The sequence below is a fragment of the Lathyrus oleraceus genome, chromosome 5 (genome assembly GCF_024323335.1).
Source record: "Lathyrus oleraceus cultivar Zhongwan6 chromosome 5, CAAS_Psat_ZW6_1.0, whole genome shotgun sequence".
Lineage (NCBI taxonomy): Eukaryota > Viridiplantae > Streptophyta > Magnoliopsida > Fabales > Fabaceae > Lathyrus > Lathyrus oleraceus.
The window spans coordinates 489,060,722-489,073,022 of record NC_066583.1 but is presented as its reverse complement, the minus strand read 5'-3'; positions in this window follow the sequence as shown (position 1 = coordinate 489,073,022).

Genomic DNA, 12,301 nt, shown 5'->3' with positions numbered 1-12,301 from the left:
ACCAAATTATGCACCTTATGTCAAAATGGTAGTAAAATGGTGGTATGAACATGATTTTAAACTTGGAGCAAGTTTCAAATACCATATGAAACATTTCCCAATTGGCCAAAGTGAGAAAAAGTCCATAAATCAAAAAGTCAAAGTTTGGTCAAACTTGGTTTTTTAATGAAATAGGTCCAAAAATGCCATTTTGAATGGTAGGGTTTTGATGAATGAAATTTATATTTTTGGAAAGAGGATGAAAAATGTGGTTTGTAGGAAAAAACCCCACCAAATTTGGCCTCATGGTTTGAGAGATATGGCTTTGTGAAGTTCACAAATTGGTGAAAATGATTTGATCATATCTTGACAACCACACATGGGATTTGGGAGTTCTTGGACTTTTTGAAAATGGGAGAACAAGATCTTCAACTTTCATGTTGGGCAAAAATTCATTTGAAGCTTGTATCATGATGTAAGTTTAAGATCAAGAAGTTTCCATTTTTGGCAGTTGAAATTACAGGTCCACTTTCTATTTCTGGAAAATTTCTGATTTGACTTGATTTTCTTCCATGATGAGGTTTGACATGATAGATGAGGCTTATACAAGCATGAATGAGCTCCTTCAAATCAATTCTATCCATCAAATCATTGATTAAATCAACAGTTGACCAAGTTTGACTTTTCTAGGGTTTTGGGTGACTGGACCTCTTCTGATGAATTCCAAACCCTAATTCCTTGAGAACTTGACTTCAAATGACGTCCCAAGACGTATGAGCTCTTGATTATTGATCATGGTGCCCAAATTCTGCAAGAATGGCCACCATCCATTGCAATGACTGACTGTTGACTGATTCTGACCTAATTGCTGGTGATTGCTTCAACTGCAAGCAACAAGGTTAGACTGACAATATTTTTGTATTTTTTGGTTAGTAAACATATGAAAGGCAAAGATATACAAATGCAAAGTATGCTTGGTGATCAAGAAACAAACCACAAGGCAACCTACCCACTAGGAGGGAAGCTAGGGCGTGCAGTGATCCTTGAGGCCATGATATGATATGATATGGGCCATGAGGGATCTTAGGGCCCAAAATTGGGGTCTTACAGGTATTATTTGCAAATATTTTCAGACCATGGATTCTGGACGAAGGAAAACTAAGAAGTACAATTTCAGATGTCCTGACTTGAAAGAGTTAAGGAAGCTAGCATCTTTTGTATTAGATCCCTTGGACTTCAAACAACGTCATGGGAAGCTTCTGTCTATCTTGTCTGCTGATGTGGTTGAAGGACTTTTGAGTGTATTAGTGCAGTTCTATGATCCTCTCTACCGTTGCTTCACTTTTCTGGATTATCAGCTTGTGCCTATGTTGGAGGAGTATGCCCGTCTCTTGGGGATGCCTATTTCTAGTAGAGTGCCATTTAGTGGATTGGAGGAGATTCCTATATCTCATCTTATTGCTGAAGCTCTTCACTTGAAGAAGTCTGAGATAGAGGCTCATTGGGCGAAGAAAGGAGGGTTATTTGGGTTTCCATCTGATTTCCTCATCAAGGAAGCTACTGCCTTTTCTCAAGCCGGTAGTGTGGACGCTTTTGAAGCTATATTTGTGTTGCTCATTTATGGATTAGCTTTGTTCCCTAACATTGACGGTTTTGTTGATGTTAATGCCATTAGAATCTTCTTGATTGGGAATCCTATGCCTACTTTGTTGGGTGATATGTTTACCAGTGATTTCTGACAAACAACCGCTAGTCTTCCAATATTATAGATTTTTGGTAACTTACAGGATCGACTAGATTGATCCTAGGACATGTGTCTCAAGAACTATTATTATGGTGATTTGACTCATGGTTAAGTTTGTTTCTGGTTTATGAATAGTGAAAGGTGTTTTGACAATAATTCTAAACAAATTTTACGACTTTATGAACAAAGAGTAAATGGCGATAACTTTGTAGGAAAGGGTTTTTAAAGATAACGAAAGTACTTGGAAAAGGTGAAGATAAGTGACTTGAAGTAAACGTTTTAAGTTTTGAGAAAGTACTGGAAATGAAAACTTGGCGAAATGTAAATGCAAAGGTAAAAGGTGATGATGAAATACTGAAAATAAGGACAATTCGACAGAAGAAAGACAGTAAATGATTTCAGTTTAAATGACTTGTATAAAATAAATAACACGAAACAAAATTATAGTGTTCATCATTGTCGAAACGCGAAAAACAACCGGCGGAAAAAAACAGTTTACAGAGCCGCCACCGACGCTATTCATCCTATGACGGAAAGGAAGCGCTGGACTAACCTAAGAAAGGGAAAGGAACGATCTTACGACCAGAGATTGCAAGGTACGGGAGTCGGTTACGCAAGGGGAAGGTATTAGCACCCCTCACGTCCGCCGTACTCGATGGGATCCACGCTCAAAAGAATAGGAAAAGAATAGAATAAGGTTGCTCATAAACTGCTCAAAGAAATTGCACAAACTGGAATAATAAAACAGGTGAAAGAAAATGGAGGAAGGGGACTCGGCAGGATGTCGCATCCTGGGCCTACGTAGTTCGTCAGAAACAAACATCAGAGTCAACGTAGTTCGGGGAAAGGGAGACATGCTCGCTAGGATATCACATCCTATGCCTATGTATCTTCTCTATCCAGAGGAAGAATCAGAGCACTCGTAGCTCGGCTAACGCACGCCGAAACAAAACACGAAAAAGAGACGCTGCAACGTCAAAAGAAATACTCAACAGGAAACGGAATGCCAATCCATGGACTTACACCCGACTCCAAACGATAACAAACAAACAAGGAAACAGAATGCCAATATATGGACTTACATCCGACTCCTAACAACAACAAACAAACAGGAAACATAATGCCAATATATGGACTTACATCCGACTCCAAACAATAGCACACGCTAACCAGCGAACACCAAAGAAAAAGGTTATCAGATTGACAAACAATAAGGGAGTCTGGAACTCGAGCCTAATAGTTGTCACACAAACACAAACAGACACTGAGACGTCAAAAGAAACAAAAAGGTTGCCCGGAGAGATCTCGCTCGATCTCCTACCTACGTATCTCATCTGGTATGAGAATCAGGGCGACGTAGTTCCCCTTAACAGGGGAGAAACTCTCCTAACCAGAGACCAGGGAAACAACAAACTAAGAGGGAGACTAACTCGAGCCTAATAGTTGTCATGCCATCAAATATCCCTAAGTTGAGGTCTCTAATCAGAAACTAACTCACACAGGAAGCAAGTCAATTCACAGGAAAGCAAATAAACACCAACACAAGTGAACAAGTATCACACACTATATACATACAAGAGGCCCAAACAATGGGTAGGCTTTAGTCAAGAGGGGTCATATCAACTTCGAAAAATAAGCCAAACTGTCAGGGTAATCAATTGGGCTCTTAACCACTAACATTGAACGCCAGGGTGAGCAGATTAAAATGGTAATGAGGATGAGACCTCATGCTCTTAACCCTGGCCAGGGTGAGCTCAATGACAAAAAGAGCGTGGGGATCCAGAAAGAGGGACGCTATTCCACTTGACTGACCCTATACAAAGATCTTGGGTACATGTTCTAGAGCATCAGCACGTAGTGCGAGCATAAAGAACGACTCACTGAATAACAGGGGATTGATTGCTAATCCCATCTATCTGTCAATTGCCTCTTCACTTAGGAGGACTTATCAAGTAACATGCCTCACCTGGAGGTCTTTGGCACAAATGTAAACAAACACAAACAGTGCCTCTTAAGGAGGACTTCAGCCAAAATGCCTGCCAAAAAGGTGACATGACTTCCAGACTACATGGAGTAAGAAGGCTAAACTACCTCAGTGGTGTATCAACAACAATCCAAAGCTTAAGAAAAAGCAAAGCTAGCAAGCAACTAATGTACCTGTACAAAAGCCAACCAGTTAGTATCTCAAACAGAAAACCAACAGACAAACAATGGAACTTTCCAATATTTACAACTCAATGCAAGGCACAAATGCAAGCACTCAAATAAGTTCATCACATCAATTGACCTACAAAACAACAATAGTTAGTGCTCAAAGGTATTTGCATCTCACAAAGTGATATCAAATCCAACCATTAATGCTAAATGTCCAAACCTGAAACACAAAGCACAATTAGTTCATGTACAAAACACTAGTACAAAGACTAGGTCTAAAACCAAACCAAATGATCAAAACAGAAGTCAATCTTTTGCACAATGCACATTTAAACATGTCACAAGATGTCCTCAAAAGGACCAACATCAATTCACAAAGCAAAGGCATCAAATGGTCCATGTAATGCAAAGGCAAGCAAGTGTACACAAAATGGACAATCAAATTAGAAAATCCAAATCAAAACAGAAATGCATCCAATGGCTATGAGATTTTTTATGCAAGCTACTCATGTTATGAACAAGCAATGTGCAAAAGATATAATCCAAAAGAGCTCAAATGATGCATGAACAAAAATGCACAAGTTGAATACCAAAATGTGACACAAATTGTCACACTACATTATCATGTGTCCAAAACAGTGATAGTATATGATAAAAATCTCAAACCAAAGTCTAAAAATCATATCACATGTGAGGATCAAGCACACCAAATTTCAGATCAATTGGATCAACACATAGCATTTCACAAAGCATTAATCATGACATATCAAATTGGCACCATGTTCAAACAAAAAATTCCAAATTAAAAATCCAGAATCAAACAATTCATGAAATAAATGCTTTAAAAAACTAGAGATCAAAACAAAAATGTGAAAGAAAATTGGGATCAATTTGAAGCATTTTGCTATTGTTTATGATTTTTTAAAGATAAGCAAATAATATGAATTAAATAAAATGAAATGGAGGGAAAATATTATTCAAATAAACTCAGATTGAATGTTGGCCACATGATCATGCGCGCAAAGCAATCTAATGGTCCACATTCAAAGCAGCAAAATGCAGAGTTTCATTTATTGAGTTGGCAAGCACAGTCAGATTCAACGCACACACATGGCAAAGTCAAGCAAACGTGATCCAATCAAATACACACGCAGGCTACACGCAAGCATACATCATGGAATAAATGAAACACATCGTTTCATTAATGATTTGGCGAGCACACGCAAGCATTCAAACAATACATGGCAAAGTCAACGCAAGCCTGGCCAATGAAACGGACACGCATGAGCAAACGTGGAAGCCACCTGGACAAAACCCTAGGCATTTACAGACGGCGGAGCAATCGTCTTCTCCGGTTGGATCCACGGCGGCGCTCAACAATTTTTTTCTAGAATTTCATGAAATGCACACCGTTCGAAAGCTCTCTCAATGTTGATTCTAAATATCATACTCACTAATCCTAAATCATCCTATAATTTCTGGATCGAGCACAAACATATTCAACATCAAAACTTCCATCTCATCATACATGCTCATTTCCTAACCATTTTTAAATCTAAACCTATCAGCATGCTCCACTACAAGAGATCTATACAATGATAACAAGAAATCAACAAAAGGAGATGGTCGAATTTTCACTTAATTGAAATGCAGTGATCCAAAATCGTGTCCTCAGGCTTCCAGAACTTCCAGATCTTCTCCTATGCTTATGCCTCAAAGCTTTGTGAATAAAGAAATGCTTGAAAACTCCTAGATCTGATTCAATTTCAAACTTCCATTGACATGTTCATGTGCTTGAATGGCTCGAATTCCAGTTCAATTGTCCAATCCAATGGTTGATTCTTGTTCAATGGAGCATGCTGAACATGATTATGCAAGAATATTGAAGAATTATGTGAAGAAAATTGAAAATCAAAGTGAGAGAATTTTGGAGGGAAATTGAGATTTTGGATCTGAAAAGTTAGTTATCAGCAAAAACAGTTAGGGTTTGGTTTTTATATCATGTGTTAATGACACTGAAATCTCAATTAGGCAATGGTTAAACAAGATTAGTGAAATATGGAGTGAAATGCAAAACATGCAAAATGTGATATCATGGCCATGCAACACGTGAACAGTGCCCATGCAAGCTTCATCTTCACTTTAAACCAACCAATAAACATGATGGAAGTGGTATTTTGCTTGTATCTTGAACCAAATTTGAATTATCAAAATTCCCTCAAAAATGCACATGTATGAACAAATGATCATATGAACTTCTTCCATGCATGGCAAGGCTTCATTTGAAAAGTATTGGTCATGAGAAGTATTTTTCAAAAAGAATGGACCAATTTGGAGTTTTGAATCAAAAGTTATGCCACTTTGAAATTCCATATATACTTTGTGATCATTTGGCCATAACTTCTCAACCAATCATCAGATGATCATGAAATAGGACTTTTTAAAAAGGGGAGAGAAAGATCTTCAACTTTCATGTTCACCAAAAATCCATTTGAAACTTCTTTAATGTTGAAAAATCAAGTTGAATGTGAACCAAAAACTTTCCATTTTTGGAAACTTGAAATTACAGGTCACTTTCCATTTTTGGAAACTTTTGTCATGACTTCAAAATCTTCAAGATAGATGTTTAGAATGACAAATGGACCTCTTTTGAACATGATTGAGGTGTCTCAACTCATTTCCCCATCTCATAGCCCTCAGTTGACTGCACAGTTGACTTTCTGGTCCTCAGATGACCTTGACATGCCCTGATCAGCTTGAACCTCTTCCACTTGGGGAAATGGCTCAAAAATGAAACCCTAGCTCATATAAACCCAATATAACAATCATGTGATCCTCATCATCAGCAAATACCTCCTTTCTTTGAGAAGCCCTGGTTGAAAGAATGTCATTGATTAGGGTTGACTAGAGGTCAAAGCCCTAATCCAGATGAACTTGAGAATGAACAATGAAATCCTTGAAGATGACATAACCCTGATGATGGTAATATATCCTTGCAAAACAAGATAATGCCCAAGGACCTTTGAAGGATTAGGAAACCCTAATTGAAGCCCATGCCCTCAGATGGTTGATCATCAATTCATAAAAACCCTCAGGCTTGAATCATGCAACTTCTCCATCTTTTGAAAAGACTTTGGAGGATGACTTTCTTTTTTTCAGATGAGATGCAAAATGCAATTCCTAATGCCCTAATGCAATGTGTCAAACTAGTCTCAAGAAGAGAAGGGAAAATTTTGAGGTGTTACAGCTGCCCTTATTCAATCCACTGTGAACCTGTCGATATGAACAGCCTCGGCTTTCAGATGATCAGGATGAAGAGTGATTGAATACAAAGAACAGACGAACAATTTGCGCTCCGCTAGGAATCAAGTAACAATGCCTGTCAGAATCGGCAAAGAAGTGATCTTAAAAGAAGAACCCGTCTGGTACGGTGAGAGTCGGCCTGAACCCCGAAAAGAATGTTAACCCGGATACCAAAATAAAAGGTAACACAGGAATAACCATGGCCTGAACGCCGATCACTAGTCTGAATACTGGAAATGATTTCGATCTGAGTATCGGAAGATATGAGATTATTAATATCGGTCTGAACACCGAGAAACTGGCCTGAACGCCACATCGGTCTGAGTACCCGAAAAACCGGCCTGAATGCCACAAGTTACGTCGACCTGAATGTCGGAAACTTCTTCGATCTGAACATCGGAAAAACTGGCCTGAATGCCACTACGGTCTGAATACCGGAAAACTGGCCTGAATGCCACAAGTGCTTCGACCTGGTCGTCGGAAACTTCTTCGATCTGAATATCGGAAAGTTGGCCTGAATGCCACAAGTGCTTCGACCTGAATGTCGGAAACTTCTTCGATCTGAACATCGGAAAAACTGGCCTGAATGCCACATCGATTTGAATACCGGAAAATTGGCCTGAATGCCACATCCACTTGGGATTTTCTCTTTGTTATTATTATTTTTTCGCTTTTCTTGAACCCCACAAAACTCCTTTAATTTTATTGCCAAACAATGGTCCCCGTTCTCCAGACACTCTACGTCTCCTTTTCTCCTGATGGGCCTCAATCTTCGCGCAGATCGCGTAACGATCTCGATCTACATTTCCATCTCCGCCCGACGGAAACTCTTCCTCCAATATCGCGCTACTAGGGAATATTGTTGATTCAAACTCATGATGCCAGACTCCTCCGAGCAACATCTTCACCAACCAGCAAAACCAATTTTCAAACGGTAACCACGGCTTGAGACTAGTTTATGCTTGCAATGCTGATGCATGATTTTTTTACAGCGTAATTCTCCATAACCATGGAAATGCTACGCAATGAGTTATGCAATATGCTATGCTTTTCTAAATGATGCATGTATAAGAAATATCCCCCTCAGGGGACGACACGAGCAGCTCTGCTGAGGAACCCGATATCTCTCCAATCTCCAACCCTGCTGGGGATAACACCACTGCTGGGGAAACAGCAACCTTCAGACTTGCTGGGGAAATAACAAGCTCCACCATGCTAGGGGAAACAGCACACTTCAGACTTGGCTGCCGAGGAAACACCGACCTCGAATCCGCTGGGAAAAACGGAATAATTGATACGGAACACCTGTCGACTCGTCGAACACTGGTACTCACCCTCTAACCAAAGTGTTAACTTTCCCCTTTTACAGACTTTGAAGAGTCTTCTTGATTAATCCTCAAGGATAGTCGCAATTCTTTTGCTGTCTCTACACCATCCCTCAACTCCCTGCCCCTGATTGGACTCGAAGGAATCTTTCGTCAAAAAGCTTCACATCACAACCTGCAAGTGAGTGAAAATATCTAACAGCACCTGCAAAAGAGATCGTTAGATAAAAAAGTGCCCCAGGCGTGCCAAAATTTCAACACCCACGTCACTCAACCTTCCGAATAAGATTTCAAGTTTTCAATCCTATAAACATGCATTGGAAGGGACCCTTATGTCTCAAAATGCAAAGATTCTTTATCAAAATAAACGGATGTTTTTGCAATCAAAGCGGTAACAAAATTATTTGACTGAATATGCATTTTATTGACTGAAATAGGTGGCTCGTAACTGAGCAATACACAGGAAGCAATCCCTAAAAAGAGGTAATTGCGCATAAAAGAAAAATCTATCCTAATGGCAATGTGAACCCGTGATCTCATCGAGTTCCAACCCGGTTACAACCCATATGTCCTCAAGACTCTCCACGCTTTCTGCCTTCTGAACAAGACGCTTCCGACCGATCTCTGTCGGGGATTATCCAGGAGTCATATCCACAGTGTAAACGATCATGCTAGAAGCAGTTGTTCGTTTCATTCCCTCTTTTTCCTGGACCGCCCTTTCGGGTTTTCAGTCCACCGGGATACCCTTTTTTGCCCAAGCCGCCCTTGTGGGGTTTTCGACTTGCCGGGTGTACAGTTCTTTTCTCTTTTTATCCCTAATTTTTGCCCGAACCTTTTTTCATTTTTTCTGGTTCGCCGGGATGCCCATTTTTGCCTGGACTATTTTATTCTTTTCGCCCAGCAGGTCTCTTATACGAAGTATTTTTTAACTGCGTCCGCATTCACAGGGGATGGAAAATCCTCACCATCCATGGTCGTCAACAACAAGGCTCCGCCAGAGAAAACCTTCTTGACCACGAATGGACCCTCATAATTGGGTGTCCACTTGCCACGACGATCGTTCTGAGGAGGAAGAATCCTTTTCAACACCATATCTCCTACATGGTATACACGAGGTCGCACCTTCCGGTCAAAAGCACGCTTCATCCGTTGCTGGTACAACTGCCCATGACAAATGGCCGCCAGCCTCTTTTCCTCAATCAGGCTCAACTCTTCGTACCGAGTCCTTACCCATTCAGCCTCTTCCAATTTCACATCCATCAGGACTCTCAACGACGGAATCTGGACCTCAACCGGTAACACGACTTCCATTCCATACACAAACGAAAAAGGCGTTGCCCCAGTAGACGTACGTACTGAGGTTCGATACCCATGCAATGCAAACGGCAACATCTCGTGCCAATCCTTATAAGTCACGACCATTTTCTGCACAATCTTCTTAATATTCTTATTAGCCGCCTCGACCACCCCATTCATCTTTGGACGATAAGGAGAAGAATTGTGATGCTCGATCTTGAACTCCCGGCACAGTTCTGCCATCATCTTGTTGTTGAGATTAGAACCATTATCAGTAATGATTCTTTTGGGAACCCCATATCTGCAAATAATGTCTCTCTTCAGGAACTGGCCACGACCTGTTTCGTCACGTTCGCATAAGACGCCGCTTCCACCCACTTGGTAAAGTAATCGATGGCCACTAATATGAACTGGTGCCCATTCGAAGCCGTGGGTTCAATCTTTCCGATCATATCAATGCCCCACATAGCAAACGGCCACGGAGACGACATCAAACTCAACGGGTTTGGAGGCACATGCACCTTATCAGCATAAATCTGGCATTTATGACATTTCCGCACGAAGTTGAAACACTGAGCCTCCATCGTCATCCAATAATATCCAGCTCTTAACAACTTTTTCACCATCGCATTCCCACTGGCATGGGTACCAAACGACCCCTCGTGCACCTCTTTCATCAATTAACCTGGTTCACAACCAAAGCTGAATCTCCATAGATAACAAGGTCTTTGATCCGCAAATCAATCGCCTCTTCAATACCCAAGATACAAGCTTCGTATTCAGCCACATTATTGGTGCACTCGAATGTTAGCCGGGCAGCAAAAGGAATGTGGGATCCCTTCGGCGTAACCAAAACAGCACCAACTCCACTACCATTCACGTTAACGGCCCCATCAAACATCAGAATCCATTCGGACTCAGGGTCAGGCCCCTCCTCCGGGATAGGTTCCTCACAATCTTTCGATTTGAGAAACATGATGTCCTCATCAGGGAATTCAAACTTCATCGGTTGATAATCCTCAATGGGTTGCTGGGCTAGGTAATCAGACAATACACTCCCCTTGATTGCTTTCTGAGAAGTGTACTGAATATCATATTCAGTCAAAATCATTTGCCATCTCACAACCCGTCCGGTCAATGCTGGCTTCTCAAATATATACTTGATCGGATCCATATTGGAAATCAACAAAGTGGTATGAACCAGCATATACTGTCTCAGTCGGCGAGCAGCCCATACCAAAGCATGACAAGTTTTCTTGAGCAGTGAATATCTTGTTTCACAGTTGGTAAACTTTTTGCTAAGGTAGTAAATTGCATGCTCTTTTCGACCAGACTCGTCATGCTGCCCCAGTACACACCCCATAGACCCCTCAAGGACTGTCAAGTACAGGATTAACGGTCGTCCCTCCACAGGAGGCATCAGAATCGGAGGCTCTTGCAAATACTCTTTTATTTTTTCAAAAGCCGCTTGGCAATCGTCATTCCACCTGACCGTTTGATCTTTTCTCAACAATTTGAATATGGGTTCACACGTGGCTGTTAGATGAGATATGAACCGTGAAATGTAGTTCAATCTACCTAAGACACCACGAACCTCCTTTTCTGTTCTCGGTTCAGGCATTTCTTGTATTGCTTTTACTTTAGCAGGATCAACCTCGATTCCTCTTTCGCTTACAATAAACCCCAGCAACTTACCGGACCGCACTCCAAAAGTGCACTTATTCGGATTCAACCTCAGTCTGAATTGTCTCAACTGGTCAAACAACTTGGCCAAATCCGCCAAATTCCCCTCTTCTATTTGGGACTTTGCTATCATGTCATCAACATAGCATTCAATTTCATGATGAATCATATCATGAAACAAAGTCACCATGGCTCTTTGATACGTGGCATCGGCGTTCTTGAGACTGAATGGCATCACCTTATAGCAAAAAGTGCCCCATGGTGTGATGAATGTTGTTTTCTCCATATCATCTGGCGACATTTTAATTTGATTATAGCCAGAAAAGCCATCCATGAAGGAAAACACTGAGAATTGAGTTGTATTATCTACCAACACATTAATGTGAGGTAATGGGAAATCATCTTTCGTGCTAGCTCTGTTCAAATCCCGGTAGTCCACACACATCCTCACCTTTCCATCCTTCTTCGGCACCGGCACAATGTTCGCGACCCAAGGCGGATAATTAGTGACAACGAGGAAACCAACATCCAACTGCTTTTGCACCTCCTCTTTAATTTTCACGGCCATCTCGGGTCGAGTTCTGCGCAACTTCTGCTTCACTGGAGGACAATCTTCTCTCAATGGCAACTTGTGTACAACGATATCGGTATCCAACCCTAGCATATCCTTATAGGACCAGGCGAAGATATCAACATACTCTTTCAACAAGGCTACCATTCTGCTCTTGACATTCACCTCCAAAGGAGCCCCAACCTTTACTTCTTTCCTGACCTCCTCGGTACCCAAATTAACAATCTCGACTTGCTCCTCGTGCGG